The sequence below is a fragment of the Catharus ustulatus genome, chromosome 3 (assembly GCF_009819885.2).
Source record: "Catharus ustulatus isolate bCatUst1 chromosome 3, bCatUst1.pri.v2, whole genome shotgun sequence".
Classification (NCBI taxonomy): Eukaryota; Metazoa; Chordata; class Aves; order Passeriformes; family Turdidae; genus Catharus; species Catharus ustulatus.
Genome location: NC_046223.1, coordinates 86,652,765 through 86,678,174, shown reverse-complemented (window position 1 = coordinate 86,678,174; position 25,410 = coordinate 86,652,765).

The window sequence follows — 25,410 nt, the reverse complement described above, 5'->3', positions numbered from 1 at the left end:
GAGCGCCGCTTTGGCTCGCCGAGCGGCGCTTTCGCTCGCCCCGCCGGCAGGGCTGCCGCCGCCGCCACCAGGCTCGCCGGCCGCCCCCTCCCGTCTGCACCGCCGCCGCGTTTCCTCGCCCTGGCCGGCACTGCAGGCCCCCGCACCGCCGGGCTCCCCCACGCTGCTGGCCTCGATTCTGCTGGGCTTCCCCCGCTGCCAGGCAGCCCCACCCGCCGGCCTTCCTGCTTCTGCCATGCTCCCCTGCACTGCTAGCCCCAGTTCTCCCGGGCTCCCCCGCCATGCTGGCTCAGGCTCTGCCGCCCTCCCTGCCCCACCCTGCTGGCTCAGGCTCTGCCGCCCGCCCCCCACACTGCTGGCCCCGCCTCTGCAGGCTTTCCCACCTCTGCCGGGGCCGGCCGGGCTCCAGCTTGGCTTGGGGCTGCCGCGGGCTCTCACTTCCGTGTTGGCAGCTTTTAGAATTTTGTTAATAGATTAGCCGCCCCGGAATATTAGCCGCACTTCCGGGTTTCCACCAAAATTTTGGTCAAATTGGTGCGGCTTGTATTCGTGAAATTACTGTAACTGTTTTGGGGTTTTTTTAGTATAAAAATAGTCAGCACTTCTCCATGAAATCCATGAGACCACTGTGTAAGCCTGCTAGTTTTCATTTATTGAACACTTTTGCATGCTTGGTATAATACTTATCACTGGAAAAGCTGCTAAATGACACAAATTTCGTACAGTAGTAATGATACTTTGATCAGTAATGTAACCCAGTTGCACTAAATTCTACTTGTTAACTAGAAATTGTTAGTAACAACAAATAGTTATTCAAACTAGTTTCCTTTCCCCAGCAGCTGTTTCTGCTTTCCCTCGCCTGAAAAACAGGGACCAGCCCTTGGTCCATTTTGGTATAAATGACATCTGAATTACATCTTGATCTATTTATTTGTAAAATAATTGCTTTCTTATCTTTACTTAAACATTTGAAAAAGAGATAAAACCTCTAAAAATCTTGCAAATGATGGTAACAAGAAAGTCCATGAGTCCATGAGGGGTGTGGTTTCTATGCAAAGATTAACTGTGGTTAGAAGATTATCACTATATCAGTAATAGAGAGGAATTGCAGATAGACTAGGAAAATCCACTAATTTTGATGAGTAACTATCCAGCTGGGATGTTGTCAAATCACCTGACCCTGTTGTAACCCACCTGACTAAAAAACTAATTGAAATAATTTCCAAGCTACTAACAACTGTTTTTGAGGGTACACTAGGGAATAGTGAAGTTCAAGCAGCTGAATTTTAGCAAATATCGAGCCTATGTTTAGAAATGGGAAAAAGAAAGTGTCAGGGATTTGAAGAGGAATAATCTTAACTTCAGTTCCTGGAAAAGTACTGGAACAATAATCAGCTAAACTATTTGTAAGCACTTGGAAGATAACAGGGAGGTAAGTAACAGCCAACGTGGATTTGTTGAGAGTAAATCTCTCCCATCTTTGCTTCTTCTTATGATGGAGCAGTAGGGTTTGTGGACAAAAGAGAGTCAATAGATGCCAGATACCTCTTGACTTTAGTCACAGTTTTGACAGTTTCTCACATAACATTCTCATAAGCAATGTTAAGAAATTTGGTCTTAGCAAACTAAAGTAACATCAGTGCAAGACCAAAGAATAATGTGTGATAGAAAGTAAAATTATTATTTTTGTGCATGGCACCAAGTTTGGATGACCCTCAATCACACTAAAATAAACCTTACCAAATGGAAGCATAAGCAAAAAGCTAGGATGTAAGTGAATAAACATACTCAGGTATACAGAATAGTCTGTGTAAATAATCTGATCAACAGATTGGGGGACAGTTCTTCATAAAAGGCTCAGAAGGTTATAATACATCACAAATTCTGCATGAAACAACGATTTTATACAGCTAGAAAAAGAGGAAAATATAATTCTGAGTTGTATAAACACAAGTTTAATCTAGAAGGTATGTCTACTGAATATGATAAGACCAGAGCAGGAGCCAATGCTATGTTTTCAAGGTCTTTATTAAAGGGATGTATAGTGTTTGGAAAAAGTACAAAGTGGAAGAATGATCAGAGGTCTAGAAAGTATGATCTATGGAAAAAAATATGCCGAAGGAATTTGGAATGTTTAGACTGGAGAAGGAGTGGCTTGGGGGGGGTGATAACACTCTTTAAATATGTAAAAAGCAATAAATAGAACAAACTGTTCTGTCTTTAGCAGGCTGAGATTATAGGCACTGCAGCTGAGTCCCGAGTGGCAAAACACTATCCGTGAGCAGAGTGAGGGCTGGAACAGGCTGTCTGAGGACATTGTGGACTCTCTGACACTGGAAACTTAGGAGACCAGCATTAGACAATCACCTGCCAAGAAGATTTTGGATATAGTTAGTCTTCTTGTGGAGAAAGATGTGGTGACTGTGAGGTTTCTTTCTTTTCCATGGGCTATGATAAATATAAGTTAACAATAAAACACTGTAATTTTGCCCTTTAAATTCGGTATGTGGAAAATTTTTCTGAAACAAGATTTTCATAGTATCTTATTGCTAAAGAGACCACATTTCAGGCAAGGAAAATGGAGCAGTTGAAAACATCCAAAATGTCTTCAGTGCCTGCTGTGTTACACTTAGAAATAAAACAAAATGTTCTCAAACTATAGAGGACAGCACATCGTTTGGTTAGTTCATTTGGATGTGGCTTTCAACAACCACATAGTGTAATTTTCTTTTAGGCTTCAGGGGATTTACTAGCCATCAGTGATAACTGGACTTCCATACTGAAAGAGATGGGATCTAACTGGCTAAGCAAAGCCATGGGCCGCCGCTTTGATAAAGAGACCTCTAAATCAGGAGTGAGGGGGGAAGGAGAGGATGACCAACAATGAAGTGAGGAAATGGTGGATTGTTCGGCAAGCAAAGGTTATGGTGTGACATGAAGCAATTCAGGAGGTTTCTGAAGTGTCTTGATGATGTGGTAATCAGTATGGGCACATGGTCTACTGTACTTGCAAACCAAGATCTTCCTGGGAATGTGGAAACTGGGATCAGCTTCCCCTGCAGCAAGCATGAAACATCAGAGCTCAGGATACTGAGAAGAGGGAATAAGACAAAAAGCAGGGTCATGGTCCTGAACTTCAGGAGAAAACTTTGTTCAGATACTCACTGGGAAGAATCCTCTTCTTTGAAGAGAAGAGGGGCCCTGGTGAGCTGGTAGATATTCAAGAATTACCTTCTTCAAGCTCAAGAAACTTCCATCCCTGTGTACTGGAATTTAGGCATAGACAGCAGCTGGCTTGCATGGCGGAGGAAGATGATCTTCATAAAAATCAAACACAAAAGGGGAGATGTGGAAACAAGGGCAGGAAGGAATATGGAGGCACTTCAAGTGTGCAAGGAAAGAGCTAGACAAACCAAAATCCATCTGAAATTGAAAATTAAGAGCTATATTAAAGGTCTGTTGTTCATTAGACACAATCATTCAGCTCTGAAGAGACATATCTAATCTCAAGGATTATGTCAACTAATTAATGAGAAATATGAAAAAAAATATCAAAATCTATGAAGTATCACTTCAGAACAGGATGATACTGAGTTTTAACTTCATGAGTATGAGTACATTTCCTTTGGATGTCTCCACAGAAATTAGTTATTCTGAAAACATCTTTAATATATGAGTACAATTCTCATTCCACAAGAGAATAGTCTATGGTACTCATATTCAGTAGGAAATACAGTTTATTTTCTTATGACCCATGAAATGTTTCGTCTTTCTCTGTATCCCAATCCAGAACACACCAACCATTTTAAAGATTTCCTGGTATTAAATCAACTTTCAGCAACAAGTATTAAGTCAATTTTTTAAAAAAGTAAATTCTTTAAAAAGGTTCATGAAGACAAAAACCTATGTTCTGTTTAGAAAAAGTATGGCAGAAGCCCAGCTTACAGGTATAACAGAGAAATGCAACAGAAGATGAAATTTAGAACCTAAAGGCAGAATAACTGAGGAAGCAGTACTATACTATTTTATATGCTCCTCCTGTTGTTCAAAACAATACACCAAGTCTGACATTTCTCTGTGGAACACTTCTAGTTCATCTGAGATACCAACAGAAATAAAGGTTTAATTCAATTATATCCAACCTTCCTTAGCTCAATTGGTTAAAATATGGTACTAACAACACCAAAGTCCCAGGTTAGATCCCTTTACAGGCCATTCACTTAAGGGTTGGACTTAGTGATAGTTGTGGGTCTTTTCAAATCTCAGAACATTCTGTGATTCTATGAATATATCACATTTACTCATTAGTGATGTGTAAATATCTAAATGCAAAAAATTTGAAATACATAGTTTCAAAAAGAACAAGAGTCAGATTCTGACACCAGGTGAAAAGATGATAAACTGAGGCACATGAGTAGAACATTCTCCCTAGTGGGTGGAAAACATTTATATCTGTGACAAACACAAGGTCTAGCTTCCTTTGTTCCTTAGAAGGGCTATGAAGGCATATGGGGCAAAGATAGACCACAAATTCTATACAAACACTGGTATCTTTTAGCAAGGCCTGAAAAAGTCTCACAAGAATGTGCTTTGATGCACACTTAAATAGGATAGCAGTCAGCAAATGTAGTGGACCCAGTAGATACGAACACAAGAAAATGTGAAAGCAAATGATAAGGACACTGCCTGAGATACAATGTACTGGCACACTATATGTAGCAGACAACTGGAAGACTTGCTGTGCAGTCATGACAGTTAAGAATTAAGCCTCTTAACCTTGGTATCAAAATCAGAATTTAAATCTTGACCTGTATTATTCAAAATCTTGTCCTTATGCAGCAAGATCTACATCAATATTTTTGTTTTCTTGCAGATTCTAATGCGTTCAGTATTAAATCCAGATCCTCATCTGCTGAAACTGCTATAAAAATGAATCACCACACCCCATTAAATTAAAAATGAGAATCTAGCCAACAACATTAAAGAAAATAATCACATTTTTCTCACACATGCCTGAGAGTACATAATGTCCCTTTCCTTCCTTTAAATATTTTTTAAAAGACATAAATATTATCGAAGCATCTTTTACAGTTTTTTTCTCTTAATTAACGAGCATTATTTGTCATTATGTGCCATTGAAACTATGGTTTGACTAGTGACCTTGCCAGTGACTGGCATCATCTTTAATTTTATTACACTAGAGGACCATACTTGTCCTCACCAGTACTATAATCATGCAGATGCACTGGTAGGATTTCTGGGGACATTTGCTCTATCCATATGCTGAACCACTCTGCTGGTTTCCCAGGAAAGAGTAAAGAGTCACTCTGTCCTGGGGAAGTTCTGGGGAAATGCTGAAGATGTAGAATTTTCTTGTTTTAATGCACTCACATTAAAATGGGGAAGTATTACCAGTCTTAACAGAACAATAGCACTTGCCTTGGGCATTTAGTCTGATCTGAAGGAACATTTGATTGAGAGATTTGTTTGTTCAGCAAAAGCAAATCTGAGTTGCAGTAGAGAAAGAATATAGGCTACTTCTGCCACAAAGGTAGAAAGGAATATTCAAGGGAATAGGAGCCTGTAAAATGATTGCAGACATTTTTATTTTTATATCCAAACTCTAGAAAAACTTAATTTCAGCCTAGAAAACACAACATGCCATTGTTTAAGCCGTGTTGGATTCTTTTGGGCTACCATAGCCACACATATTTATAAGTAGTATAACCACGAGGTTTCCTTCTACCTTTACCTACCATTGGGACGTCACCTCGAAAGCAAGTCAGTGAGACTGAGACAAAATCTCAGGTGATGGTTTTCTTTCTCCTGTCTTTAAACATGAACTACTGATATACAGCTGGCTAGACACACACACATGGTACAAGTGCGGGAAAAAAAGAGTAGTTTCACCAGTCTGAAGTAACTGTATAGCTATCTAAGGAATTAGTAGGTAATCTCAATTAATAACTAATTGACCGTAATTCATTAACCACTGCATAGACTAATGCATTCACAATCACTGCAGTTGCTTTTCTTTGTCTCCTAGACATGAGTCAGTGAGAATCAGTCTTCTATCCACAGAATCAGTGAAATGCTTAGCAGTGTGTACATTTGCATCACTCCTGACTGCCTAAGACTAGAAGGATAACTTTGTGAAGATCAGAGAAAGAAGATGAGTAAAGGAAATGCTTTGCAATTATTTTAAACTAACAATATTTTAGGAAATAGCCTGTCTGGGATAAGTAGGTTGTTTTCATGGAATTCACATATAAGAATTTTGCTGCTGATCTGCTGGTTAGTTTTCAGGAGATCCTTTCAGTTCTCTGTGATATATTTACACCATCTGTACATGGGGATTAAAATGTCTCTCCAGAATGTTTAAGATTGATGAGAGCTGTAAAGATGGCTTTCACAGTGCTTACCCACAAAAGATACACTTCAGGCATAGAAAGATGCCTCCAGCCTCCAGTGATTCCATGCTAATCAAGGCTTTATTCCAGGCACAACTTGTTCCATGGGTTCATAAAAAAATTCAGTCTACCAGACAGCTGAATGTATTGACCATGTGCAAGTAGGCACTCTTTTTTCCCCCCTTATGCTCTCACTGCTTGAGATTTCTTTAATAACAAAGTTCTACTGTTATAAAATAATATCCTAGTAATTTTTCTCAACAAAGCCACCAGCTAGGACTGACTGTTTGTAGCACAGTCTTCATTTCAAATTATGACTTGAACATCATCAAAAGACAGAGGCACATAACTTAACACGTGAATAGGTTTTAATATCTGCTACATACTATGAGTTTTCAAAAAGTACTAGGCAGAAACTTAGTGGGTATCAACTTGAAAACACAATATTTCACAGACAAGAAATACCTTGACACTGTTTAAAATCATTCCTTGAGCAGAAAGAAACTTTATTTAAGAGTCACAGAAAAACTATTTGTTAATACCACAAAGATGGCCCGAAAAAAGTAAGGTACTTAAATGTGGTACTGAGGGCCAGGCACAGATTTATTCTAAACACTACAAGAAATTCTCATCCATTAATGTCAGCCAGTGCACTCAGACTGGATGACTGGACAGGAGAGCAGCTGCAGAGTTTTCCTGTTTATGCACAGCTGCATCCAACCTTTCTGGATAGCTACTCTGACTTATAAAGGATAGCTCTTTCCTATTAATTTAATGCTAGGTTGTGTTATTTTAGTCAGTTTGCTTTTTCAGTTCTACCAATGTACTAGTGCAGAAGTGACACAATGCACTTAAAATGCCAGTACTAACTAGGTAACTGAACATGTTTTGCTTTAGACTAATAGAATCATGAGGCATTTGGGATGTCGTCAGTTAAGTGAACACAATCCTATTCAAGGTTATCATGACACAAGAATCTAGACCAAAAAATTTATCAAATAGGTAAAATTAAAGTTCTCAAAGTTTTGAAAATATGCCCTTGTTTTGTCATTAATTCCAAACAATGAATATTTATTATTTTTAAGTCTTGCCAATTACTGTTCATGCATGAAACTCTGGTCTATTTCTGTGTAATTTCAATAGGGGTTGGGTTTCACCCCATATTTTTCATATGTTGTAACTAAATCCAAGGTATATTACAGAGATGTCACTTTAAAAAAAAAAAAGATATTTGTCTACTTTTCTGCTTTAATGTGTTTCTATTTTTTAAAATTTTCCCATGATAAGTAGAATATTTCTACCCATATTTGCTGAAGTTCACATAAAACTGATTAATAGCAAGTGTGGTTATTTTTAAAAATCTAGCTCTAATTGGAAGATACCACTTCACATTATTTGGCTGACATTTTTGCAGCAAAGAGTGAGGTTTCTGAAATGGAGAAAGACTGTAAAATGTGTGCTTTGTAGGCCTGTCACCAAAAATTATTTTACTAATCATTTAATGATCAGAAAGTAATATTACATTTGGGCATAATGTTCACAAGTGTCCAGTTTCTTGGTCTCTCACATAGGACCTCCAGGCCTTTAGAAAGCCATGCAAAACTTGGGAGCAGTTGAAACTAGACGAAGGAATCTCAAACTCAAGGTATTTTCCAGGTATCCAAGGCCTTTTGTAGGACACTGCTGTGGGGAAATAAAGATCTTAACAGAAAGAGGTGAAAGGTCTAGATGCTCTAATGCATGAAACATACAGAGGCACCAACTTGAGTGTCAGCAATTTTTAAATTGTGTTGGTGGCACTGAAAAAACAATATGATTGAGCACAACCCACCACCAACTCAGCCTAGCTGATTTATCTGAGAGCTGACATATCACTGCTTGTTTACGGACAGCAGAACCACAGTTTGAGACTGGACAACACCTTTGGAGACATCTAGTTCAATGTGGGGTCTGCTGCAGCATCTTGCAGAGGGTTATACTCAAGTGCGTTTTAAACATCTCCAATGATGGAGACTTTGCAGCCTCTCTGGGAAGCCTGTTCCCACACTCAGTCAGATTCACATTAAAAAGAAAAAGCATTTTTTGCACTTAAATGGAATTTCCTCTATTTCAATTGGCTCCTGGTGCCTCTTGTCCTGTCATTGGAAATCCCTGAGAAGATCCTGATTCCATCTTTACTACTCTTCAACATCACATTCAGAAGACCCACCTGAGCTTTCTCTTCTCCAGGTAGAACAGCCCCAGCTCTGTCCTCTCCTTGTATGATTACTGCACAGCACAGCCCTGCACTCCATAGCATAGCTGTGCCCTGAAGGATACTTTTTAAAATTGCATCTTACAAGATTCTTAATTTTGCAGCCATATACATCCTGATTGCTAGGATCCATGTACTAAAGTATTATAAATCCATTTTCTTAAAATATCAGGATAATATTATGTGAAGAGGAAATGCAAGTTCAGGGCTCTTCTATCTAACAGAACAATGTCAGGGGCTGCACTGGAAGTTAGTGATTTCCTGAGAAATGCATGCCTGAAGCTGAGGATGTTTCATCCTGTGCACATCTGTAGACTCCTTAGTCCCATATGTAAGCAAGGCTATTTTTTTTTCTTAACTGATGCCCTGAAAACTCCTTTTCTCTACATCTTCTTCTTTCACTCTCTGTATTATGGGCTCTTTCTTCAAGCCATGTCTGGCTGTGTCTTCTGGACAGAGTTCAGAGCCTGGGAAATGAACCAGCTATGCTGGTTGGTTAAATCTTTATTGTTCTCTCTTTTGGTTTCAAGTCCATGTTACAGAGGCCTCAAAATGCATTATAAACATATGTACTGTATGTGAATGAATGAGGCTGGGCAGGCACTTATCCAACAATGACTGTGCCTAAATGCAATTCTGACCCTAACCACTTCACTGCAATGCTGTAACAGAGCTGTATCCTGTTGGCAAAGGGCCACGACTTTAAAAAAATAGACTGTGGTTTCAACTCTTTGGGGATTTACAGTTCCTACCAGCCTTTAGTCGCTAGATGTCAGGGCTTTCTCTGGCACTACCCATCTTAAATAAAATATTGTGCTTTAGTTCAGTGTACTGCAGGCATTCCTTATCAGCTCCAAATGAATACATGGGGTATGTTGATAAACATTACCAATGTAAAGGTAAAGTAATGATTTTGATAATGTGAAGAAAATTAGATTCTTCACACAAAAAAAAAAAATACATCACTTTCAAGTACAATGCTAAATTAACTGTCTAAAGAAAATAATTGAAAAATATTGATCCCTTTGCAGCAGTGTGCCCCAGTAATTGTAATGGGTCCAGTACTTGTCTGAAAAGCACAGTGTACACTCTGAGCCAAACATCCAGACTCTGACATGTTACATGACCTGCACTCTGCCTCTGAATTCCCTCAAAATTTAGAAAGGCAACAGGTGCCTTGTGGGGAGTGTACTCCAATCAGTTGGTGTAAAGCTAGAAAGCAAGAGAGCAAGGACCATTCTCCAGCAACAAGAGCAATAACCCAACCTGTTACCTGTGCCCAAATCATAGCCTTTCCCCCCTCCTGAGCCAGGGAGTCCCCAGCCTAAATACCCTGGGCATGGAGCTTGGCAGTGGAGATACCCCCAGCTGGCAGTGGTCTGAGACAGGGATGGTGACAATGACCAGGCATCATGCAGGGTGTTATGTTGTAGGGCCAGCCATGTCCTGGGATGTGAGCCTGTGCCTTTAGCTTAGTTTAGTTTACTCAATTAGCACCACAATCTTGAGCCTGATGTGAAGGATGTGCCATGGTGGCCTAATTTCAGGCTGCCCTTCAGAGACAGATGTGCCCACTGGGTGTTAACTCACCTGGCAAATGCAAGAGGGACTGGACATGCCTCTGATGTTGTGAATCATGGAAGTGGGTGTCCTCCTGGTCTCTGCACTGACAGCCTATGTTTATGCCTCCATCCTGGCTCCGGTGTGCACAGACTGTTCCATGGTACCTCAGGCACTGTGCCATCCCTCAGTAATCCTGTTTTCTTCTGTGTCTGCTGTCACTGAACAAGGTTGAGTTTTCTTTGAAAAATATGTATTTCATCTGTTAAGGTCAGTGAGCTCTCTGTCTGTATGTCAGCCACCTTTAATCCTATTTTGGAATGTTGATCTTTCTGTCCCTTGATTGCTCCTACCACTTTATTACAGTTTGCTGTTGGATTTATGTTTTAATCAGAGTCACAACCTGCATATATATACTTACCATTATAGACTTAATTGCTCAAATTACTAATCAATTTTAGCAGTAGCTAAAGCAGTAGTATAGTTTGAGTTCCATACCTACCCAGGCTTACAATGCCTTTTGCAAAACACATTATTAAAATCCAATTGCTCTAGTATGATTTGCACATTTGTTGAGAAGAGAGCATAACCCCAAGCTAATTTTATGCAGGCTGCTAAACAAGTGACAAAATCCTGCATGAAACACATTCTTTGACTGGCAAATTCCTTGACTGAGGTGTAGAAGCTTCCAAAAGCTGGTGCCAGTCCCAGAAGTCATTCACAGTCCAAATATTTGTATTTTAATATTCATGTATATTTTTTCACCTACATCCACATATGCACATTTTCCTACCTATATGGATACAAGCCGTATACATACCCAATATTATCTGTTATTCTTCTATTATTAGAAAATTAAATAATTGAAAAACTGACCCTTTTCTTGACATAATAAGATATAAATATAGTCAAAGAAGAGATTAACAATAATATAGAAGGGAGTATTATGAGTTTTAAAAATACATTCAAAAAACTTTCTAATAGGCAGATATGTTTTTAAAAACCTCTGAAATTTGGGACTGGAAAGGCAGCCATCAAGCCTTATGGGATTGTCATCACTATGCATGGGTTTCCCTTCCCTCTCTAGCACATGTGGTCCTAATTGCTGTGTTGGCGAGACCGTGGAGCTGGATTCTTCATGAACTGGCTGTAACATTGGCAGACATTTACTCATCCACTGCTAGCAGTTTTTAATGGAAAAATCTGTATCCATTCATGCTAGAAAAATGCTTATGTTAGAACAGAGGAAAATTAAACAGAGAAAACCAGATATCAGTAGCCTTTCTAGCTGCCAATAGTGGATATTCTACTACTTCATTCTCATTTACTCTATTAAATTTGAGGACAAACCAGTGAATGTGATTAACCATTAAAAATATTTTGCAGAATTTCACTTTTTTTTAAACCATATTTCTGAACCTGCCTATGTCACAAATTGAAAATTATACAGCATTTGATAATAAATTGACAACTTGTTTAAACCTGACTCAAACTTATTAGCAAGACTCACTGGAAGTTCCAAATTGCAGCTGCCATATGGGCTGATTAAGGCACAACTCCTTAGAGAGAAATAAGCACTTCACTCTTGGTTGTTGTACATAACATACAGCTGTTTGACCAGGGGAATAATAACTCTCAGTTAGAGGCCCCACTTTCCTCCAACTTTTCGGGAGTTTCTCTTCACTTACCAGGAGTCTTCCTGCACTTCACAGCTCCAAACACTCCCTTGGTATTAAACAATTCTTACACTGACTTTGCTTAGAAGAATATTTTTTCAACTATTAAAAAAAAAAAAAAAATTGAAGTCAGTAATCTTCCAGGTCTATCACTCACTGTGGTGTGAGAGATCACATTAAAATCTCTGAAACATTAAGCTGGAGCTGAAGCCCAAGTCTTGTAACAGAAGCAGAGGTTGAGTCTAGAGCTGAAAATAACAGAATGAGAAAGAGTAATTGCACTGGTGCAGAAAACTTTGTGTGGGTGACAGGAAACACGAGTAGCATGTGTTAAAAAGGGCAGATTGGGCTAAAAAGGGTTTACAGCTGGAGCCCCCTCAAGAATCAGTCTCCAGGACAATTTATTATTTCAATACTGAACTTGGTGCAACTAGCAAAAATCGTCCAACAAAATTTATTGATGAAACAAGCATCATCAAATACAGATAGAGAGATGGATGGATAGATAGATAGATAGATTAGATAGACAGATAGATAGATAGATAGATAGATAGATAGATAGATAGATAGATAGATAATTTTCCATACTGGGAAAAGCTGAGGGATCCTGGAGTCCGTGCAACAAAGTATTACTGGAAAGAGATGGGTAAATATGCCATGTGATGAGGAAAATTCACACAGGAAGGTGTCCAAAGAAAGGCAAAGAATCTGGTAAAGGGTCTGGAGCACAAGTTTTATAAGAAGCAGCTGAGAGAACTTGTTTAGCCTTGAAAAAAGGAGGCTCAGGTGAGACCTTATTGCTCTTCTACAAATATCTGAAAGGAGGGTGTAACCAGGTGATATTTGGTCTCTTCTCCCGGGTAAAAAGCCACAGAACAAGAAGAAATGTCCCCAAGTTGTACCAGGCGAGGTTTAGATTGGATATTAGGAAAAATGTCTTTACTGAAAGGTAGTCCAGGGAAGCAGTGGAATCCCCATCTCTGGAAATCTTCAAAAGGTACATGGATGTAGCACTTGAGGATATGGTCTAATGGTGAACTCAGTGGTGCTGGGTTAATAGTTGCGCTTTCTGGTCTTGGGGATCTTTCCCTATCTAAATGATTCTAAGAGTCTTTGTATGGAGGAAGGCTGCCAGATTTTGCAGCTGAGATAAACTTTATTTACAAAGGGATAGTAAAAGAGATTTGTTGTCTAACCTAGAAAAAACAGAATTTAGAATGGCTATGATTGTTACCTCTAGGTACACCAGTTACAAAAATTCCAGTGAAGAAAGAAACCGTAGAAGTCAAAGGGTGTCATTGCCAATGATTGTAAAATGGTGAATTAATATTTCTCAATTAATGGATAGAAAAAGCTGTTTGGCAGTCAAAGCAGTGAGGTTCTGACACTTTTCCCAGTCATATAGTCTCTTGGATAAAATAGCCTTAAAATGCTGTTTGATTGATCTGTAAAACAGAACAGAAGACAGAGCTTCCAGCTATGTCAAGGTTCAATTCAGTGTTCTAAATTCTGCAGCTTTGGGAGCCGAGTGTGAACTTGAAACTTGACTGCCCACTTCTTTTCAACATCCTTTGCCACCAGTACTAAATCACAATGTATTTGTTCCCACCACCTCTAAATGTCAAGCTGTTATCTTATCCAATGATGGTCTGTGGTTGGTGTTCCCATATCTTGTTCTGACATGTACTCTGGCCTCTTTGTAAGATTAGACCATGCAGTTAAACTGGAAAAAATGTGCATACATAGTGGGTTTAGACATTCAATTCCTTTAAACAATCTGCACCAAAGCAACTTGTCCCAAGATAACATGGGAAGCCTATCTCAGAGTAGGAAGTCAAGTCTAATCCTAATGGCCATTTTTCTGTGAGAAATCACTGGGGACTTGGAAGAATTAAGGTCAAATCCCTTTGCAAGGCCACTCTTACAACTTGAATGAGAAATGTTCCTTTAGGTCTAAAAATTCTTTTAACAACATAAACAGATTTGTTTCCCATTTCAAAATCTGATGTTTCCCAACAAAATGCAATTTATTGAAAATCTTCCAAACAGATTTTACTCCAGCATCCTAACCACTGGGGTGTAGGCTGTTTTATATTTTAAATTAAATATTTGAAAGGATGTCACTTTTATTCTATTTTAAAATGAAACCAAATGTTCAAACGTTAACGTTTTTCTTAAAGCAGTGTTCTAATTTTCCATCCAGGAACATTCCAGCTGCCATTTGATTCACTAGGCCATGCTTCTTATGAGTAGATGGAATAAAGCAAATCACAAAATTCTCAGCAAAGCTTGTATCAGTATTTCTACAGCATCTCTATTACCAAGGCTCAGCAGTAGCTTCTCAGTGAAAATGAATTGGTCATTTGAGGTAAATGGAATGCAGTATTTGGTACTGACATTTCTTTTTAAATTCTATTATTCTTTTTAGGTGCAATCACTTTCAAATGATAAAATTTACATATGTGAAAATTGAAGCATAATAAAAGTCTTAAAAACAAATAGAAATACTTTCTTGTGTCTCTTCATTTTGTCTCCATATAAATTTATTGCTAATCATCAGCTCTTCTTTGCCAAAGATGAAATGAAAACATATTTAGTAATGAAAGAAGTCCAACAATACTTCAGCAGAAAGCTGCAGCTCTCTTCTTGTACAAATTGAGCATCAATGTCTGCTAAGTTGTCAGTGGGTAGAACTCCACTTAGACAGAGGGAAACAAGAAAACAATATTCTGCTTTTGCATTAACTGTTTTTACATTGAATCCTGGGATACTGAATGCTCATTTTCAGGACTAATTTCTTGAATGGTGATGAATAAATCCTTCATTTCTAATGCCAGATCTAGCCTCTTTAGTAGAGTGTACCTATCTTTCAACTGACACCTTGGAAATGACACATTCACAATAATGCCTTCTTGCTGCCTGTAACATCTTTTTTGCTTTAACCACAATCACATAATATCATGTGATATCTCTGTATGGAAGCTGATAGTTAATCTGACTATACAATAATTAATTTACGTGATTTTGAAATATTTAGCATGGTTACATTAATTTTCTTTTTTTTTTTTTCTTTTCAATCTTAAGGCTCTGGCTTTGTAATACTATGCTTTACTTCTGCATATTTCCTTGTGAATCTTACCCTCTAGTATTTGTGTAGTGTGTTGACTGTGGCTGGACACTGGCTTCTCGCCAGTGCCACTCTCACTCCCCTCCTCAGCTGGATGGTGAAGGGAAGATACAACATAAGGCTCAAGGGTCAAAATAAAGGCAGGGAGGGATCACTGCCCAGTTACAGTCAATTTGAACAAATTATTTTGATTTGCTACCAGTCAAACCAGAGTAGGGTAAAAAGAAATAAAACCAAATGTTACAGCACATTTCTCCACCCCTCCCTTCCTCAAGCTCAACTTCGCTTCCCATTTCTCTACCTCCTCCCATCAAGTGGTGCAGGGGAACTGGGAAGGGCAGTTGTGGTCAGTTTATTATATGTTGTCTCTGCTGCTCCTTCATCCTCAGGAGAGGGACTCCTCACACTCTTCCCCTGCTCCAGTGTGTGCTCCTCCAGGGGCTATGGGTGAGTCTTTGTTCCCCCTTAGTCCTCCACTGCCTGCAGAGGCACAACTGCCTCACCATGGTCTGTAGTACAGGCTGCAGAGGAATCAGCCCTGGCACCTGGAGGGCCTCCTCCTTGTACTTTTACACTGACCTAGATGTATGCAGAATGGTTCCTCTTGTTTATTCTCACTCCTCTCTGCTCTGGCTGCAATTCACTCCTACATAGTAAATTTGAGGTGCTACGACTGCCACTCAGCATTCATCAGCAGCAACCTGCTTGGAGCCAGCTGACACTGGTTTTATTGGACTCAGAGGAAGCTTCTAGCATCTTCTCACAGAATCCAACCCTGTAGGGATTCTGCTCCAAAAACCACTCCATGCAAACCTAATACAATTTGATATATGTTTTTACCCTCAGATTTTCTTTTTGAGCAGCTTACTGGGACGTAACACAGCAGTGCTAGATAAAAGATGGTATCCTCTCTAGGAAGGGATCTTGTACTAGTGAAATGATCTGTACAAACATCTTCAGTTCAAGAGGTGTCCGCCACCTCTGCCTCCTGCAAGCATTCCTTTCAGTGGTCCTGGTGACAGTGGTGGGTCATAGGTATGTGTTCTCTCCCTCTGTTTTGGGAGCTTAATGCTTTAACAGAAGCAGCAAGAAAGCAGTTCTTGCACTTCAAGTCCAAGGATGAATTTGAAATTTGGAAGACTGTCACCCCGTCTCATTACACTAAAATAATCAGCTCAGAGAAAGAAAAGACTTCCCAGAAAAACACACCTCTCTTACATTTATCTGAATCTGAACCAGTAGAAAAATACATGTGCACAAGTAATATGGCTGAAAAATCCCAGGAGAAGAGGGGCATTTCTAGACCTATTCTAGATGGCTGGGTTTTTTTCTATATACAGTGATATTACAAAATTATTCTGGAGTATAGAAACCAAAAGCAAAGTTCCTTAGTACCTAAGGTCACTGCCCTTCTAATGGAAAAGATAGTGAGGCCTGTATACTAGTAACCCATATTTTGCAGCTTGGCATCAATTTTGTGGAGCATTCAGTGGTATGCAATGCTCATATATCATATATTTGATGATGTGGATCCTATATCTGGTGATGTGGAAAACCTCATGTTCCAACAAGATAACCATAGATGGGCAGAGTGTCTTCATGGAAGAGTAAAAAGGATTCAAAAACTATCTTAGTCATAAAAGCTTTGATGGAAACTATGCAAGCCATAGTTTTAATCTTCTCTTCTTTTAATCTTTGTTGAAATCATCATGAGTGTCAAGCTTAGAAAAGGACTTTCAAAAATATGGTGTAGCTGTAGAATGTAAACAGCTATGCTGCAAAAAATGGGCAAAGATTGTGGTTAAAAGGGAATAGTCAACACTTGTCAGCATTAACTGGGAGCTGTGGCTCATTCCTTCCAAGTTCACAGCTTGGCCTTGCAAGGTGCTGAATATCTTTGTCAGTGCATAAGGGTGGTGCTGAGTAAATTATATGCTGAATTGGTAGCACTGCTTAGTATTAAGGCTGCAAACATTTCCTGTTATAAGACCTAGCTGCTTATACTTTTGCCAAACTAACCGTTTAGGTTGAAATTTTCCATGTGCGGCATTTGCCTTGTGAAGAAATCTTTCGGAAAATTTCAGCCAAAATGCTTCTGCTGTGAAGCAAGAGAAAAACATGCTATTTTTTGCAGTTAAGAAAATAGTCCCGTAACCTTTACTTTGGCGGCTCTTGTGCCCTCCTCGTATGTCGAGCAGGAAATTGACATCTGGCAAAAGGGAGGTCTGTGTGTCACCGATGTGCTGTTTGCTGTCTATACCAGAAACCACTTAGAATGTAAATCTTGGAAAAGTCCAATTTGTATGAACTCACTAGCAGCTTGCTAAAGCTTGGCCACAAAAATCCCAGAAACTTCTGTTCTTATGGAGTATACTGACATATCAGGCCTAATTTCAGGTTTAATTTCTTTATTGATGGTCTGAGTGAAGGAATCAAGTGCTCTGGCAGTAAGTTCACAGAGGACTCCCAGCTGGGTGAGTGTTGATCTGCCGGAGGGTGGGAAGGCTCTGCAGGAGGATCTGGACAGGCTGGATTGATGGATGAAGGCCAGTGGTGTGAGATTCAACAAAGCCAAGAGCTGGGTCCTGCCCTTGGGTCACAGCAACGCCAGGCAGTGCTACAGGCTGGAGGCAGAGTGATTGGAAAGCTACCCAGGGAAAAGCACCTGAGGGTGCTGATAAACAGCAGCTGAACATGAGCCAGTGTGTGCCCAGGTGGCCAAGAAGGCAAATGATATCCTGGCCCATATCAGCAATAGTGTGGCCAGCAGGAGCAGGGCAGGGATTGTCCCTCTTAGCTTGGCACTGGTGAGACCTTGCATACTCTGTCCAGTTCTGGGCCCTCAATTCAGGAAGGACACTGAGGTGCTGGAGTGAGTCTGGAGTAGGATCATGGAGCTGGTGAGGGGTCTAGGGCAAAAGTCCTGTGAGGAGCAGCTCAGAGATTTGAGGGTTTTTATGCTGGAGAAACAAAGGCTCGGGAGACCTTATAACTCTACAGCTGGGTGGGGGTCAGCCTCTAGGTAACAAGTGGCAGGATGAGAGGAATTACTCTCATGTTGCAGCAGGAGAGGTTTAGATTGGACATCAGGATAAATTTCTTCACTGAAAGGGTGATTTACCGCTGGAACTTGCTGCCTAGGGAAGTGGTGGATTAATCATCCCAGGGAGTGTTTAAGGAATGACTGGACATGGCACTTAGTGCTAAGATTTAGTTGACATGGCAGTGTTTGGTCCAAGGCTGGACTCTGATCTTGAAGGTCTTTTCAACCTTAATGATTCTATGAGTCTATTCTTCACATTATTATTTCCAGGCTGGGCTGAGGCCAGACATCAAAAGGGAGAGAAAGAAGCTCTTCTCTTCTGCACTGTGAAGTTATGTGTCAAAGAAAACATGCCTTATGCAAAGACAGACTGAAATGAAAGTGGAATAACCAAGAGAGGGGATGCTACTGCAGGGAGGAGACTAGCAGAAGAAGGGAACTGAGACTGATAAAAAATCTGTGACTTGAAAGGAAGGATGGAAATACAGATTCAAAACAAAATTCATATGAATTGTAGATTAAAAGAGACAATGGCAGGATTGCATTTCTTATATCTAAAAATCAGGAAGAAAAATCAAAGAATGTTTCTGTTACAAACCAAAACGTCATGAAAGTGAAGTTTATATGAAAGTCTTATTAAAAGATTCAGACTTCTGAGGAAATTACTGTTTCTGATAAGAAAAAAGCTTTAGAACCAACTCTCCCTTTCAGCAAGGGGTAAGAGGTTCTACAGTGACCTGTCAAGGTCACTGCCATTGCATGTCATGTTTCTATACTGTTGGTCTACATTTTCATATATATCTAGGAACACTGAAATGAATTGTTTAGAAGTGTAAAAGAACTTCTATCATAGATTTCCTTGGACGTACCTTTTCTTGCACTGTAATTTAATAGTTTTGTGTATTTGGAAACTGCATTTTTTTCTGCATCTAAAGAACTGTCAGAGTAGTGAGGGACAAAAAGAAACATCACTTGTGAATGTTATCTAAATCCTATATGAAATTTATGCTAACATGTATACCATTAAATATTGTAATAATAATGAACCCTTTTGAAAAGTATTATGAAAAAGTTGGGGGACTTATAGCAGTGATAAGAATAGGGATTTTTGCAATGGTTTCCAGTAAGAAATTTCATTCTCTGTTGCCAATAGATTTTACATTTGACTTATTTAAAACTCAAAAAAAATCTTGGTGTCAGTGTGAGATATGTGATAGATTACTGTAGTATACAAATCAATAATATACATTCTTAGACTGCTCAGGATAATATTTATCACAGAACCACTGAATGGTTTTGAAGGGACCTCTGGAGGTCCAAATATCCTGCTAAATCATAGCCACATTAAGCCAGTTGTTCAAGCCGGTATCCAGATAACTTTTGAATATCTCCATGACCTCACTGGGCAGCCTGTACCAGCCTGTGCTCGGACACCCTTACAGAGAAAAGGTGTTTTCAGATATTCAGAGGGAATCTGCTGTGTTTCTGTTTCTGTCCATTGACTGTAGTCCTGTCACTGGACACTACCTGAGAGAGGCTGGCTCAATCTTTTGTACACTCTTCCATCCCATAATATATTTATATACATTAGTAAGGTCCTCTTCATACATATGAAGGAAGTGTTCTCATTCATTAATGTATGAATTAAATTATAAAGGAAATTTATTTATTTATTTATTTATTTATTTATTTATTTATTTATTTTTATTTAGCATGCCGTTTATGTTATCCCCTTCAAATGTTTTGACCATTTAAGCCATCTCAGTGAATGAATTTCAAATGCTAATAATAATATGATACTTCAGTAACTTTTTAAAAGCAAAATATAACCAAACCAAAAAACCCAAACCTAGTTATATTTTTTCGTCTTAAAATTATTCAGTGTTTACTTCTGCATTTTTAACAAATATATTGCATTCTAGCTTTCTGCCTATACTTTTTTTGAATAACCAAGAAGTTATGAATAGTAGGAAGCTGAAAGAAAATGTCACTTCATCCAAAAAACTGGTATTGTGCTGCGTATCTGCTTTCTAGAACAACATGAGTTGTCATTTAAGAGCTTTAACATGATTTTCCTAAATTTTATACAAAAATGTTTTAAATTACGCTTGCATATGACCACTACTATGCAGATCCAGAAAACCATTTCTGACTGAAATAGAAATACTTTAATGCTTTATTTTTCTCATGAAAGGGACTTTAAACAGGTGTGGTCATAAAGCATTCTAAATAAAAAAGAGGCACTGCTCCAGCATCTGCAGCCATACTCAGATTTGTTTTCTGTGATACCTTAAAATAACATCAGTAGCCTAAATTGTTGTATGAATCTCTCTTTTTCTCTTTCCCATTAACCTCTCTTTTCCTGAGAATGTTGTTTAATTGTCTTTAAATATGACTTTTTTTTCCATTTCTTCCAAGAGACAATAAATTATTTTACTTTCCAGAATCAAACCTTGTATTATTTTTCTGGTCTGTATGACAGTGAATCGCACCACAAACTACTCTTCTATGGCATTTCCTGGGTTGTGATTGGATTTACCATTAAGCAACAATCCTATTACAAGTTGTGAGTTTTTCTCATGGTGATGTGGAGACTGAGAACCTGTGTCTGGTACATATAATCACCACCAGGCTCTCAGTGGAGACTAGACCTGACTCAAAGCCATTCATACGCAATAGCACAGGACTGTCTTTGTTGAACAAACTCCTCGTCTTGAGGGGAAGCATGTATGAGTACAATCACCAGCCACAGGTCAGTGTGTCTGAACAGCTTCTGGACCAAAGTTGGCTTGGAAGCACCAGTCCAGATTGGTAGAGCCTGGTCTGTCCCTCTCTGTACCTAAGTATAGATGCACCTTAACTCCATCTTCAGTAAAATTTTGAGTATTTTTGGATTTTGAGTAACTGGTGAAATATTATAAATAGAAAGTAATATTTTCTCCAATAAATTTCCTGTTTTTCTATGCTGCTAAGTCAATCAGGCTTACTTGCTGTTCCAGGCCTCCATCTCAATAGGCATCAGCAACCAGATGTAGAATATGTATCTTTGAGTCAATAGAAAGAGATGTTTCAGTTGTCAACATAGCAATCATAACAATAATTGAAGTTCAAACCCTTTTATTGAAGTTTTATGCTCAGAGTAATCCAACACATGTTCTTCATAGTGGCTTTGGAATTTTATTTTTCTTAGGCACTTGAAGTTTCAAATTAAATTTATTTATACTTAATTTACATGTGGCATTTGATGGCAAAGCCATGTAGAAGCCCTTTGAGTTTCATATGTTACTGAAGTGCAAAACAATCCCCGCTCTAAGGAAATGAAGTGCAGCATGTTAGCTTAGCTAGAAAAAAGGCTACTCTGAATGCCAGGTGGGGTGCCTGGTATTAGCCAGGATAGCATAACTCATGGACTCTATACTTATTACTCCCTTTAATTTAAAAAATATCTGTTTTCAGGTGTGAGCACACTTGGTGTTCAAGGGCATTGTTAGATGAGCCAGTAAAACAGATATAGCATCATACATTGTAGTGGAGGTTGGATACTCAATAACAGAACATCGTCCCTCCTCCAGTCTGCTAAATGGGAAAAGGATCATGATGAAAAATTAACATGTGATCACAGTCTCAAAAGCTGCATCCATAAGCAAGCATAATTCTGCTTTTTATAACTTTTAACTGCTTGACTTTGCAATAATACTCTTTTGAAGTTTGAATATGTGAGCAGTGCACATGTGGGATATCCATATTTACCACGAGTCATCACAAATACATATATTTTAAGCCATTAAAATAATTACGAGAAATAAGTGTAACGGTGTTATGTTCAGTATAGATACCAATGACTACATGTGGTTTTACAATATTTACACAGGAGATGCCTTTGATGTTACATAAACAAGAAACAGCGTCTGTAATGTCACTTGTATACATTTATTGCAACCTGGGGCTTAGTGGGACTGCCTGTGGAAACAAGTCTGTATTAAAACCATCTTTTTACATTCTGGAAAGTATTAAAATTATTTAAACAGAAGAATGGAGTGAAACTGCTCTGTGGCTTATGAGGAACAAATATCGCCAGCTGAAACGCTTGGCAACCCAACTAAGTTTGGAATACCAATACCAACCACAGGCATGCATTTCGTCTTCCACAGGACTCTTTGCTGAAGGGGAAAGATTGGTAAGTTCTCTTGAAACAAACTTTATATAATATTTATTTCAAAAAGAAATTAATATCAAACTATCTTATTGTCACAACCTGGATAATTTGTGATTTTTCAGTTTGGGGTCATCATGGTCTTCATTACAGATTTTGAAGTGCCAGTATAAAACCATAGGAGCAAATCATTCAATATTGTGAGAATTTTGTTTAGTCTAAGGGGAAGTGGCTGGCATTAAGATTTTTTCACTATTTTCAAGTAGAAAGAATTTAAATTGTAAGAACATCACCACATTCCTGTATAGATGTTTTTTTTTCCATAAAAAAGCTCTTTATTCCTTCAGGCATGGGTATTATATTTTCCTATCTATATGAAAAAAAAAGAAAAAAACCCAGTAATGATGAGAATAATAACTACCCAGAGCTATTACTTCTTTAGTAACACTTAAATCATGAGGGAAACTCCCTTTATCCTCTGCCTCTTCTGAAGAGGGGAAGATAGTGAACCTGACTATAACACAAATGGATTGGATACATCATTTTCCCAGGTGTAGGATGAAACTAGCTTAATACACCTGGAAGAAGGCACTCTACTTTTCTTATTATTTAATCTAATATGCACTTTTCTCTCAGAACTGGAATAGGGACTTATTGCCTATGCTATTGCCCTGAGATTTTATGTGGTATCTGTAAAAGGAAAATAATTTTCAGCAAGCTAGAATAGTCTAGAAGCATGACCAAGCATCAAACATCAGCCCAAATACAGACAATAGAGCACATATGACTGGCAACTGATACCAATCATTGCCAATACTCTTTTCTCACCCTTCCTCCTTACAATGTGATTCATATAGTGCTGGCAAACACAGGCTACCCCATTTGATAAGTTTTACTAACTTTGTAATTGCAGTGGTTTTTGTTCAAGGAAATGTACTGTTTCCTTTTTATACCGATTCTTTAAACAAAGATAATACTGTTTTCTCCAACTTTCTGGCATTTGCAGTAGATGATGGCTAATCATTCTTTCAACCCCACAGAGAATGAAAATCATAGACATTTTCCTTTACCTTTTAAGCTGTGATTCCTTACAATCATCTTACAGTGCTAAGAACAGAAAATGGCAACATTTCCTTAAAAATTGGTCTATTATTCTGTATAGGCAAATTACTTTTGACTGGAGAGGTTCTTATGGCAGAGCGTTGACAACACTTTTCCATTATCCTTTTCTTCCACCAGGAAATGTAGCATGCCAGGGCAGACTTTGGATCTTTGAAATGATGAATATGGCACTAAATATATAAAAATTATAAGGCTCATCTCATAAGTGGATATGTGTGGATTACTTTTTTCCATTACACTCTAAAATTAGAAGGCAGTAAAAACTTCTACATTTTTCAAAGAGAATGTATATTTTTAAACAAAAACATAACCAATATATAATTAGAATTGCCAGAAGCATAGTTTTTGTGTTTATGTTTTTGGGAAATTGTTCAGTGAAAAAGAGATTAAATTTCACTTTAATGAGTATGCTGACAGCAAATGATGTGACTCATCTGCTTGGATATCTACGAGAAAACATAATTTTTTACTTCTCAATATCATTAAAAGTAGAAAAATTGTTTCTGAAGTGGCACAAAAGTTCTATCTACACTAGGTTTGGAAACTAATTACTTTATTTTCCTAATGGTGCTGGAAGGGCAAAGAAGTATAAGAAATATTGATACTCCTGTGCTCTGCTCTGTACAGGACTGAGTAACAGAAGAACCTTGTTCTAAGCAGATTATGCTTTGAAAAGACAGACACAACAGTAGGAAGTTGCTTATATCTGGACTATGCTCTGTGATGTTGGAAAATGTCTCATCAGTCTCAAGAATATGTTGCACGCATGGGTTTCAACAGGAGTGAGTACTGGTAAGAAGATAAAGTAGTAAGCAAATTCTGCTAAATGAAGAAAATAGAGGTATTTGTGGTAATACCACATTAATCAGGCTCCATCTCAACCTCAAGGTTTGTCTAGCCTAACTAAATGAACTGGAGGCCTCTTGCCTTCAGTGGCATATGCAAGAATCATAAAGTCATGATTCATCCTTTTTTCTCTCCTCTCAGACCAGCCAGAGACCTCAGACCACTACCAGACTGAGCAGTGATGATGGTTCGGGTGATGGCAGAGAAGATCTGGCCTGAGTCTAGAATGCGCTTCAATTCCATGTTATGGACCAGCAGGAAATTGTTACAACCATTCCATTACTGTGTTCTATAAGTGTCTGGCTGACAGCTCACAATTGATAGCCCTTGGGGGAGGGAGGCTTCAGCTTGTCAGATGTCTGCTGGAAATTGAACACAGTGAAGATGGAGTCTAGGAGGTTGTTAGAGAGTGTGGAAGATAAATTCCGGCCACAGCTGGTAAGTCAGCCTGCCAGGAGCAGTGCCCTGCTGTTTACAAACTGAGAAGGGCTGGTAGGACGTGGTGTTTGGAGGTTGTTTTGGGCATGGTGATGCTCGGCATTGGGCCAGTCTTGTTTAATAACTTTATCGATGACTTGGATAAGGGGATCAAGGGCACGTTCAGTAAGTTGCACGCAACATTAAGTTGGGTGGGAGTGTTGATATGTTGCAAGGTTGGAAAGCTCTGCAGGAGGATCTGAACAGGCTGAATCAATGGGTCAAGGCCAAGTGAGGTTCAACAAAGCCAAGTGCTGGGTCCTACCCTTGAATCACAACAACCCCAGGCTGTGCTACAGTCTGGGGAAGAGTGCCTGGAAAGATGCCCATTGGAAAGATATCCTGAGGTGCTGGTTGACAGCGGCTGAACATGAGCCAGCAGTGTCTAGGTGGCCCAGAAGGCCAATGGCATCCTGGCCTGTGTCAGCAACAGTGTGGCCAGCAGGAGCAGGGCAGTGATTGTACCCTTGTACTCAGCACTGGAGAGGCCACAACTCTGTCCTGTGTCCAGTTCTGAGCCCCTCACTGCAGGAAGGAAATTGAGGGGCAGGAGCGAGTTCAGAAAAGGGCAATGGAGCTGGTGAAGGCTCTGGAGCACAAGCCCTGTGAGGAGCAGCTGAGGGAGCTGGGGATGTTTATGCCAGAGAAAAGGATGCTCAGGGTAGCTGTTTTGCTCTCTACAGCTCCCTGAAAGGAGGCTGTAGTAAGGTGGGGGTCAGTCTCTTCTCCCAGGCAGCCAATG